Source organism: Filicampus tigris, chromosome 21 (assembly GCF_054856515.1).
Source record: "Filicampus tigris isolate MCC_2025a chromosome 21, RoL_Ftig_1.0, whole genome shotgun sequence".
In the NCBI taxonomy this organism is placed as follows: domain Eukaryota; kingdom Metazoa; phylum Chordata; class Actinopteri; order Syngnathiformes; family Syngnathidae; genus Filicampus; species Filicampus tigris.
The window spans coordinates 8175943-8187951 of record NC_141237.1 but is presented as its reverse complement, the minus strand read 5'-3'; the positions used below and the strand labels follow the sequence as shown (position 1 = coordinate 8187951).

The 12009-nt window shown below is 46.1% G+C and overlaps 1 long non-coding RNA gene across 3 annotated transcripts in view; it reads left to right on the top strand.

Annotated features, from left to right (window-relative positions):
* Positions 1–2135: 2135 nt before the first annotated feature.
* LOC147127472 (uncharacterized) overlaps positions 2136–12009 on the top strand; it is a 31819-nt gene continuing 21945 nt past the window's right edge. For all 3 annotated transcript variants that reach the window (XR_015084413.1, XR_015084412.1, XR_015084411.1), the window contains exons 1-2: positions 2136–2246; positions 2730–2764. This is a non-coding gene — a long non-coding RNA (uncharacterized LOC147127472). The remainder of the gene's footprint in view (positions 2247–2729; positions 2765–12009) is intronic.

Genomic DNA, 12009 nt, shown 5'->3' with positions numbered 1-12009 from the left:
TCTATCCACCGCGTCTGATCTGGGTAGGATTCCTGTCTGGTCAATACGTAATGTAATGCCATCCCAATGTGACTTTTTTTTCTAAATTGCATCACCTTGTAAGGGGACTTGTCGCAATAGATAGTCAGGTCACATCTTGATCATCGTTCTTTGCAAAGTGAGTCTTGTGGCCTAAATGGGATCTTTTTCCTCTTGATTTTGTTTGTTTTGTTCTATCCCATAAATCACATGGGTTCTCATCACACATCCCAGGTGGGAAATGCAGGCTAACTAGTGCTTGATTAGAAACATAAACAGCCACAGCAAGTTGACACATGTGCAGCCACCTTGCGCTCCTCCTCATATCAAGACCCACCCCACCACAACTACATAAAAAAAAAAAAGACTGACAGTGTGTCAAAACATGGTTTGTAGGGTATGTCGGTTCATGGGCCAGGTCTTGGGGAGGCCAAGCCTAAAGGATACATCTGCCACTGTCATGGTCAGGTTCCAGCCCCTGTCAGCCCCCCTATGTCGTTGATCCTGATTTTCCAGGAGCTCCTCCACCTAATGTGTCAAGATGTTTCCCAGAACAAGCCAAAAATAAAGTGACACCTACATGTACAATGCGTCTCCGGAAGCTAAACACTAAATCCCTTGTTGGCACCATGTGAGTGCCATATTGAACTTATGGTACCGCTGTTCTTTTAACAAAATATCTTCATAATTGAATTAATGAAAGGAGGAATTATTTTTGTATAATTACAAATCAGAAAAATCCCTTCTGTATTTCATATACTCATACGTGGAACCTTTCTGGTCAACCGCAGTCCATGATGTCTTATACCAGGTTTTTGTACCTTTAGATTAATATTTTTTCCAATATATTTTGGTAGCGCCGTGTATGAATGCAGGGTATTTTAAATCCACAGGAGAGTGGAGCTAATTTACTAAAAGTGTCAGGGCTGCTAATTTACTAAAAGTGTCAGGGCTGCTGCCTCAGCGCCCTGAAGTGTGTGTGTGTGTGTGTGGGGGGGGGTGCATGCGTGTGTGTGTGTGTGTGTGTGTGTGTGTGTGTGTGTAGTTAAGACATTGAGAGGAATGGCATGGGTTTTTAACCAACAGAGTGCGAACATTTCTGGGAAATGAGGATATTTTGGTCAGTCCTCATTTTGTTATCCTCTAAAACACCTTCGAAGGCTATAAAAAGGTACCCTTTGATTATTCCCAAAGGTCCCAAGAAAGGTCTCATGTTGAGAATTTTTCGCCAGAATTTCACACTTTTTGCTCTCGAATCCACAGAAGCTCAACTTTTAACCAACCTTGAAAATGGGCACACTCCCTGGAAGCTAATTTCACATTTTAAACACCACATTGAAAGTCTGACTTCTCAATTTTATCATCATTCTTAAAAATCAGGACCCTGTATGGGAGCCAAACGCTCCTTTGGACAACAGATGATTGAAAACTGGAGGTCACACATTCTGACAGCTGGATTTTTCAAATGAATTTCGGGACAGCTGTCAAAAATCATGACCGCTTGCATGTCAATCGCCTATGAAACCTTAAACGCCCCTTTGAAAGCCTGACTGATGCCATAATCCAGCTGTCTACCTGCCTATCTGGGTTGTAACCCTGACTTTGGTCGTGGAGGAGCTGGCTTCAATTCAAGTGCCGGGACAGGTTCAGTTGTTACGTTTTTTACTCAATTTTAAAGCCGCTCTGAAAATGGGCACACACCCTGGAAGCTAAAATCACCTTTTAAACCCCACATTGACTCTGACTAACATCACAGGTTCTTACATTTACATTTTTACTCAATGCAGCCCAGTGGGTACTGAGCTTTCAGAAAACCTGATAAATAAATAATAAAAAGATTAGTTATTGAAAAGAAAAAAAAAAGAAAAAGAAAAAAAGTATATAAATATATATATATATATATATATATATATATATATATATATATATATATATATATATATATATATATATATATATAACGTTTACAACCTAACATACAAACTGTCATTTATCCTAATTCTGCATTGTCATTGGGTAATGTCAAATTTAGCCAATGTGAATTACTTTTGAGATCGTAGGGCGGGACTTGTTCCAAATTTACTACCTATTCGCTATTTATTAGTGAGAAGGTTTGAGCAAGCGCCGGAGGGAAGCTGTGTGGTTGAATAGCTCGAGCTTTTTCTACATAACATTGGGATAAACTATCCGTTTTCACTGGATGTTACGACTCACTGGATTCCTTTGAGGTAGTTACACTTGTCTGGTTATGTTAAAAATAAACTATTACTGTCCGTTTAGTTATATTAGCATTGTAGCTAATGGTGATTAGCAATTAGCCTAGCTACTACTGTGACTTTAGTTAGCTTTATCTTAGAATATTAACGAGTTGGGAGACATCTTTCCGCTTGTTCTAAACAAAATAGTGTATGGACTTGTACGCTCAGTACTGTCCTGTTAATTCAGGAGCAGTCGTGGACATTTGTGAATAGTCAGGAGAACACTCTGTTGGATGTCAGGAGAACCCATTTCTTGCTACTAGCTTGTATTTAGGACTCATTCTTCGCGCCATTTCTCACGTTCTCCGTTTGTGCCGCTGAGTGGAGCGCAGCCCCCTCGTGTCTGCCTCTTATATATGATATACTTTTATCCAATGCTATTTCATTGGATACTCTATTTGCTAATCTTTTACATGTTCACTTCTGAATTTTTCCTTTCTTTGCCCTCCGAAGGAATTCTACACCCATCTCCGTCTCTCACCGGAACTGTGAGTACACATTCCATACAATTTGTGCTTGAAGAGCATCAGGCCTGCCACGTGCGTTGGACTGTGGTACTAGTACCTTGAGTGTGTGTGAGTGAGTGTGGGCCCACACTTTATTTATTTGATATTTTTGTTGTTGTTGCCATTGTTATGGCCCACATGAGTCGTGGCCGTTAAATTGTTTGTGTGCAGGTGCTCTCCCCTGCTCTTCCTTGATGAGTGGCCTTTGTCCCCATCCATCCAGTCAGAGCAGGGGAGAGTGACCAATTTAGTTAATTGAGTTCAGGTGTAGCACCACTAATTAGTTCAAGCGGGACTTAGTTGCTGGTGCACTGGGCTTGCTGCAGGTGATGTAGTCAGTCCTTGTATTTTGTTTGGTACCCCCATCTTTTGTTTAGTGGACCTTTTTCAACATAACCTTTATTTATCCTCTCGTGTAGCCACTGTACCCATTCGAGTGAGATACAGTAAATATATGAAACTGTATCTTTCTATACTTGATTATTTATATTTTATAGATTACATGTAAATTAATCTTTCGGGAAACTAGTTTCCATTTATTTATACATCCCTAGTAGAAAGTGTGCATAGAGGTTTATAGAGCCATTAGTGTGACATCTACTGTAATGGCCAGATATGCAGCTGTATAGGTTCTATGCTTTTTGGACACTGCATTTGCCAATTCTGATTTTAAGAAGGGCATTTTTAAAAATAATATCAATGCCTGCATTTATATGTTTATATAAGCAGAATGTATACATGTCTATGTGTATGTATGTATATGTATATACTTATTCACTATAGGTTTTTACATTACATGCCATATTCTTGACCTATTTGACTGCCTTTCATGTCATCCATTGTTGAAATTGACAATACATTTGCGTTACGGTCAAGCAAATATGTTCATTTAATTGATAATGACTCAACGTAATGTAGCTTGTCTGTGTGCATGCGTGTGTGTCTACTGTTCTCTAATCGGCTCCCAGCTAGTCGAATGCCTTGTGAAATTGTGAAAAAAAGAATTCACACTCTACTTACTTTTGAGGTAAGTGTTAGAAATGCATCACAACCTGTCGCTGTTTAAACTGGTGCCGGTCAGCAAGGTGTTCGACCTCGAGCCACGGTAGGTAAAACTGTCTTTTTTTTTTTTTTTGTCATGTTGGTCAGCTTGCCATGGTTGTCGGCCATGTAAGCAAAAAAGTTCCACTTGGCGCGTAATGATTTTCAACGAGGAGCGTAGGTGCAGCCAACGCTTCAATGCTTTGAGGCCATATTCACACGCAGGATGCTCTTTTGTATACTTGCTTTTAAGACAGAGCTAGTGAGCTATGTGTGCTTTTTTAAAAATGTTTTTATTTTAAATACCGGTGTTAAAAAATGTTATTCACTGTTTTTGACGCCGAAAAATCGGGGTACGGTACTGGTTCCGGTATCTCGTGCTACATTTAAATATATCACAGTTCTCAAAAATCATCACCCTGTATGACAGTTAAGTTTGTCACACAATTTGAAGCCGCTCTTAAATGGGCACACTCCCTGGAAGCTAAAATCACCTTTTAAACCCCACACTGAAATTCTGACTTTTTTAAAACCAGACGTCACAGGTACTTACATGTAGCGTTAATTTATTTGCATGTAAAGTTACTTTTCTAATTTTTATCATCAATTCTTAAAGGGGTAAGTCAACCCAAGCATATATTTTTTTAAAGAATATGTTCTATGCGAGCCCACTAGTTGAAACAAGGCATTCTGATAAATATTGCATTTGTGGAATAAGAGTTAATGCACCGGTTTTTAGCCATCTCAGGGTCCGCCATTTTGTCACTTCTGTCGATTGAAAATAACATCACGACTGCTCAGGGCACAGGTAACGACCAATCACGGCTGACCTATTCTCTGAAGCTGAGCCGTGATTGGTCGTTAGCTGAGCTCATGTGCAGTTGTGATGTAATTTTCGGTCGACAGAAGTGACAAAATGGCCGCCCCTTGAGATGGCTAAAAAGGGGTGGATTTTGCTGCTTAACTCGTATTCCACAAACGCAATATTAATCAGAATGCCATGTTGCAACTAGTGTCCCTGCTGGGAACATATTCTTGAAAAAAATGTTTGGGTTGATTTCCCCTTTAAAATGGGCACACTCCCTGGAAACTAAAATCACCTTTAAAACCCCACATTGAAACTGTGACTTTTTCAAAACCGAACTTCACAGGTTCTTATATTTTATCAATTTTATCAATTCTTAAAAATCATCACACTGCATGGATGCCAAACCCTCATTTGGACAACTGATGCTTGAAATCCGGAGGTCACACATTCTGACAGCTGAATTTTTCAAATGAATTTTGGGACAGCCGTCAGAAATTGACTGCTTGCATGTCAGACCATGAAACCTTAAATGCCCCTTTGAAGGACTGAATGAAGCTCTCTTCGTGGCTCAGAGGATTGTACCTGTGACTTCGGTTGTAGAGGAGATGGGTTCAATTCCAGTGCTGGGACAGTCTCAGTTCAAGTTTTTCACTCAACTTTAAAACCGCTCTAAAAATGGGTACACGCCAAAACCACCTTTTAAACCCCACAGTAAAACTCTGACTTTTTTTTAAAACAACTTCACAGGTTCTTACATTTAAATTTTTACTAAATGTTATCACAATTTGAAAAAAATCATCACCCTGCATGGAAGCCACACCGTCTTTTGGACAACTGATGATTGAAAACCGAAGGTCACACGTTCTGACAGCTGACTTTTTCAACGGAATTTTGGGTGATTTGGGACAAAAGGTGCTCCAACTGTGGACGAGTAAACCCAGGAAAATGCACATGGAGAATTTAGCCTTAGCAACAAACTGTCAATAAAATTGTCATCTGCCCCTGAATCTACACCATCACCTAAGGGAAGACCAAGTTGTCGGGGTAGGAGACAGTGGCAGTCAAGTTAATCCAATTAGAAGATTCACTCGAGGTCTTTGTGTCACCCACCCTAATACTCCATTCTGTGGAGGCAAAAGGACTCTTGGGTAGTCGTGCGGATTGGTTGATGAAGTGCCCGGACCTTCCACAATAGATGCAAAGTCCATGTGCATTCCACCGGGCGCATTCTTCCAAGGAGTGGCGGGTTCTGCCAAGTTGCATGGGTTTTTCCCCGGCAGAAGCAGGTGTCTCTGGACTAATGAGAGGCTGGTTGACCAGCCGAGGAACAGCGGCGCGTGAATAAAGTTTATAACCTCTCTCAGGAGTTGGGAGTCAAAGGAGGGGTCAATGAGGGGAAGCGGATACATATTCTTAATGGTAATGTCATTTCGTTTTCATAACAGTACACCAGCCTCAAGGGGCACCGCCCGGTGCCTTTCCCGGCTTGTGAAGGAACTCACCGTAGAAGTCCCGGAGAAGGGAAGGGCTGAGGATGCGGGATCTAGGCCCGGATTCGCTTACGAGGAGCGCTATTCAACATATCCGACATGTCCAACCCTAAAGGTTGCTCCTGGGAAGGGAATAGTTCGGGGCTGATAGCCATAAGCGACAATTAATAGACACGTGGTCGCGGATGAGGAAGTCAGAGAATTGTGGGAATACTCGACCCATGGAAGGTGGATGCTCCAGGAGGCTGGATGGCGGGCCGGGACATATCGAAGGGCTGACTCCAGGTCCTGATTGATTCTTTCTGATTGTCCATTGATCTGCGGCTGATAACTCAACAACTCAACAGGTGGATCTGGCTAAACCGATCCACGGTGATAGCTGAAACAAGACAGGACAAGAAGGTTCCTCGGGTCCCTAACCCTCCCAGTCTACTAAATACTGAGAACCCCGACCTCGGCGACGTTCATCAAAGAATCTTGCAAACAGTGTATGCGGGGTGACCATCAATGTCCAGTGGCCGTGGAGGGGGCTCGGAAGGAGGACTGAGGGAGAAAGAGGAGACCCGCCTCAGGAGAGAGACACGAAAAGTTGGGTGGACTTAGAGGGCGGCTGGGACCTTAAGGCGGACGGCGGATGCGCTAATGACCCTCTAAATGTATAAAGGCCCAATGAACCTGGGGGCTCTCTTACGGGAATCAGTCTGGAGGGTAAGGGCAATTGCAGATTGCCAAACCTTTTGACCTTGGTGATCGTCTGGGGCAGGAGACCGATGTCTATTGGCCAGTTGACTGTTGCGCTGGGCTGTGCGTGACATGGCAGCTCTGGCATGTCTCCAGATGGATACTCCTCCAAGTTAGCTTTTCATCCTGGGGGGAGTCGAACTCTCCAGTTCCTGAGGCAACGCTTCTGGTGGCCCCGAATGGTCCATGATGTTAGGGAGTTTGTCGACGCTGAAGTCATCTGCTCTGGGGATGTTCAGAGATTGCAGGAGAACCTTGAAGCAGTGGTGAGGACTTCACTTGATGCAAACGACATAAGCGGCAACAAACTCCTGACATCTTGGACCATTCGGGGCCACCAGAATCGTTGCCTCCGGAACTGGAGAATTCGATCCAACCCAGGATGACAAGCGAACTTGGAGGAGTGTCCCCATTGCAGGACTTGAGAGCGGATGGAATTTGGGACGAAGACTCGATCCTTAGGGCCCGAGCCAGGATCTGGCTGCTGTCGTTGGGCCTCCACAACTGCCCGCTCAATGTCCCACACAGCCGCACTGATGAAGCATGAAGAAGGTAGAATGGTCTCTGGATCTTGCCTGTCTGAAGATGGATCAAGCATTCGAAGGAGAGCATCGGGTATAACATTACAGGAGCCCGGATGGTAGGATAGAGAGAAGTTGAAACGCCCTAGGAACAAGGCCCAACGAGCCTGTCGGGAATTCAGTCGCTTGAAGGATTGGAGATACGTGCAGGTTTTGTGATCTGTTAGTACCAGAAATGGTATCTTAGCTCCCTCCAGCCAATGTCTCACTCCTGAAGAGCAGCCACCGCAGCTAACAATTCACAATTAGCAACATCATAGTTTTTCTCTGTGGGGGACAATTTGCGTGAAAAGAATGCACAAGAAGAAAACCGCACGACCCAACCCCGAAGTTAGAAGCACCCACTTCGACGACGAACTGGAGAGAAGGATCAGGATGGATTGGGTCCAGGGCACAGCTGAACAGTTTTTTGAGGTGTTTGAAGGCAGCATCAGCTTTGATGTTCCATGTGAATGGAGAGGCTGTCAAGAAGAGTGGGGTAAGGTTTGCGGCAACATTGCTGTAGTCACGAATGTAGAAGTACGTAAACCCCAGGAACTGCTGGAGCTGTTTACGTGAAGAAGGGACTCTCCAATTTGCCACTGCCTCAATCTTTAAGGGATCTGGCCTAATCTGACCCTGGCCGAGAATGTAGCCAAGAAAACTAATAGTTGGGACACCAAACTCATATTTTTCTACTTTGACAAAGAGTTTGTTTTTAAGGAGGCACTGCAAAACTAATCTAACATGCTGGACATGTTCTTCTGGGGTTCGAGAGAAAATCAAAATGTCATGGAGATAAACATACACAAACTGGCTAAGCATTTATCGAAGAACGTCATTAATGATTGCTTGGAACACAGCTGGAGGAATAGTGAGACCAAAAGGCATCATCAAATATTCCGGAGAAAGGAAGGGGTGAGGGTGGGGGATCTAGAGATTTTGAAAGGTCATGCATGCAGATGGCATCCCACAGAAGCTGGTGAATCTGATTAAAGCCTATTACCTCTCCACCCGCATTAAAGTTAGCGCATATGGTCAGGAATCCCATCTCTTCGACATCCCCTCTGGAGTTCAACAAGGCTGCGTTCTATCACCAACGCTGTTCCATTACGCCATTGATTGGATAACCGCCACCGCACTGGCAAATTTTCGCGGTGTCACGGTGGGGTAATATTTTCTTCTAAAGGATCTCGACTATGCCGATGACATTGCCATTCTTGGAGACGACTTCAGGCCAAATCCAACAGGTAAACACTATGCGGTCCACTGCCGCAAAGGTGAGTATGAAGATTAACGCCCAGAGAACAAAGCTACTGACTGCGAGATTTGTTCCAGCCGAAAAACAAAAACAACCCATAACTCTCAACGGGGAAACCCTCGAGGAGGTTCACCGGTTCAAATACCTTGGCTCCATAATCACTGCAACCGGCTAAGGGGATGAAGATATCCACAACCCCATCAACAACGCTCGCCTTGTCTTCAACTGCCTAGAATCTATCAATCCCGTGTCCACACCATCCTCCCGTATGGTTGTGAAACGTGGCCTATGTGGGTCTCTGACCAGCGCAAACCTGAGGTGTTTGATCATCATTGTCTACGCCGCATCCTCTGGGTTCGCAGCAACAGTTTTATCTCCAACGCTGTGGTCCGCACACGCTGCAAAACCACTTCACTCACCCAAGCCATCCTCACGTGGAACCTATGATGGTTTGGCCATGCCCTTCGTCGACAACCGGGCGATTTCAGCCGCGAAGTCATCGACCCGGCCCCGCTGCAGGGCTGGAAGAAACGTCGCGGTGGACATCTGAAGACCTAGATCAAGACGGTGAAACAAGATGCCGAGCTGATTCTGGGTCCTCACCCCTACGGTCTACGGCGCTGGAACCGCGACTGCCTCACTCTCATGGCTACTGCGGCATCGGATCGTCGGGCATGGTCGGCCTCAATTCGAGATGCGGATCAACTCAACAGGTGGATCTGGCTAAACCGATCCACGGTGATAGCTGTAACAAGACAGGACAAGAAGGTTCCTCGGGTCCGTAACCCTCCCAGTCTACTAAATACTGAGAACCCCGACCTCGGCGACGTTCATCAAAGAATCTTGCAAACAGTGTATGCGGGGTGACCATCAATGTCCAGTGGCCGTGAAGGGGGCTCGGAAGGAGGACTGAGGGGGAAAGAGGAGACCCGCCTCAGGAGAGAGACACGAAAAGTTGGGTGGACTTAGAGGGCGGCTGGGACCTTAAGGCGGACGGCGGATGCGCTAATGACCCTCTCAATGTATAAAGGCCCAATGAACCTGGGGGCTCTCTTACGGGAATCAGTCAGGAGGGTAAGGTCAATTGCAGATTGCCAAACCTTTTGACCTTGGTGATCGTCCGGGGCAGGAGACCGATGTCTATTGGCCAGTTGACTGTTGCGCTGGGCTGTGCGTGACATGGCAGCTCTGGCATGTCTCCAGATGGCATGACAGTGACGGAGTAAGGCACGGACAGAGTGAAAAGCGACCCCTTGCTCCTGGGAAGGGAATAGTGGGGGCTGATAGCCATAAGCGACAATGAATGGACACATGCCTGTGGATGAGGAAGTCAGAGAATTGTGGGAATACTCGACCCATCGAAGGTGTAGGCTCCAGGAGGCTGGATGGCGGGCCGAGACAGATCGAAGGGCTGACTCCAGGTCCTGATTGATTCTTTCTGATTGTCTATTGGTCTGCAGATGATAACCCGAAGACAGGCTAGAGGATGCCCCCAGAGCACTACAGAGAGCTTGCAATACTTGGGATGTGAACTGGGGACAACGGTCAGAGACAAAGTCAATGGGGATACCATGAAGCTTGAAGACGTGGTTCAGTAAAATGTCTGCAGTCTCATGGGCGGAGGGAAGTTTGGATAATGGAATGAAGAGAACCATCTTGGAGAATTGGTCAACCACGGTCAACATGACCGTGTTTCCATCGGAGTGAGATGGACCAGAGACGAAATCGATCGACAGGTGAGACCAGGGACGTCAGGGATGGGCAGAGGTTGCAGGAGACCGTTGGGGCGATGGTGAGAGGACTACCCTCGAGAGCAGACGACGCAAGCGGCGACTAACTCCCTGACATCTTGGACCATTCGGGGCCACCAGAATCGTTGCCTCCGGAACTGGTGAGTTTGATTCACCCCAGAATGACAAGCTATCTTGGAGGAGTGTCCCCATTGCAGGACTTGATAGCAGACGGAATCTGGGACAAAGAGCCGATCCTTAGGGCTTTAGGGCTCCGTCCTCTCTCAAGTCCTGCAAGTTGGATACTCCTCCAAGTTAGCTTTTCATCCTGGGGTGAGTCGAACTCTCCAGTTCCTGAGGCAACGCTTCTGGTGGCCCCGAATGGTCCATGATGTTAGGGAGTTTGTCGACGCTTAAGTCATCTGCTCTGGGGATGGTCAGAGGTTGCAGGAGAACCTTGAAGCAGTGGTGAGGACTTCACTTGATGCAAATGACACAAGCGGCAACAAACTCCCTGACATCTTGGACCGTTCGGGGCCACCAGAATTGTTGCCTCCGGAACTGGAGAATTGGATCCAACCCAGGATGACAATCGATCTTGGAGGAGTGTCCCCATTGCAGGACTTGAGAGCGGATGGAATTTGGGACGAAGACTCGATCCTTAGGGCCCGAGCCAGGATCTGGCTGCTGTCGTTGGGCCTCCACAACTGCCCGCTCAATGTCCCACACAGCCGCACTGATGAAGCATGAAGAGGGTAGAATGGTCTCTGGGTCTTGCCTGTCTGAAGATGGATCAAGCATTCGAAGGAGAGCATCGGGTATAACATTACAGGAGCCCGGATGGTAGGATAGAGAGAAGTTGAAACGTCCTAGGAACAAGGCCCAACGAGCCTGTCGGGAATTCAGTCGCTTGAAGGATTGGAGATACGTGCAGGTTTTGTGATCTGTTTGGACCAGAAATTGTATCTTAGCTCCCTCCAGCCAAAGTCTCACTCCTGAAGAGCAGCCACCACAGCTAACAATTCACAGTTAGCAACATCATAGTTTTTCTCTGTGGGGGACAATTTGCATGAAAAGAATGCACAAGAAGAAGAACCTTTTGAGCTCTGGAACTTCTCTGGGAGAGCACGGCCCCAACCCCGAAGTTAGAGGCACCCACTTTGACGACGAACTGGAGAGAAGGATCAGGATGGATCAGGTCGCTCGCTCGCCTTGTCTTCAATTGCCTAGGATATAACAATCCTGTGTCCGCACTATCCTCCTGTATGGTTGTGAAACGTGGCCTATGTGGGTCTCTGATCAGCGCAAACTTGAGGTGTTTGATCATCATTGTCTACGCCACATCCTCTGGGTTCGCAGCAACAGTTCATCTCCACGCTGTGGTCCGCACACGCTGCAAAACTACATCACTCACCCAAGCCATCCTCATGTGGAACCTACGATGGTTTGGCCATGCCCTTCGTCGACAACCGGGCGATTTCAGCCGCAAAGTCAACGACCTGGCCCCGCTGCAGGGCTGGAAGAAACGTCGCGGTGGACATCTGAAGACCTAAATCAAGACGGTGAAATAAGATGCCGAGCTGATTCTGGGTCCTC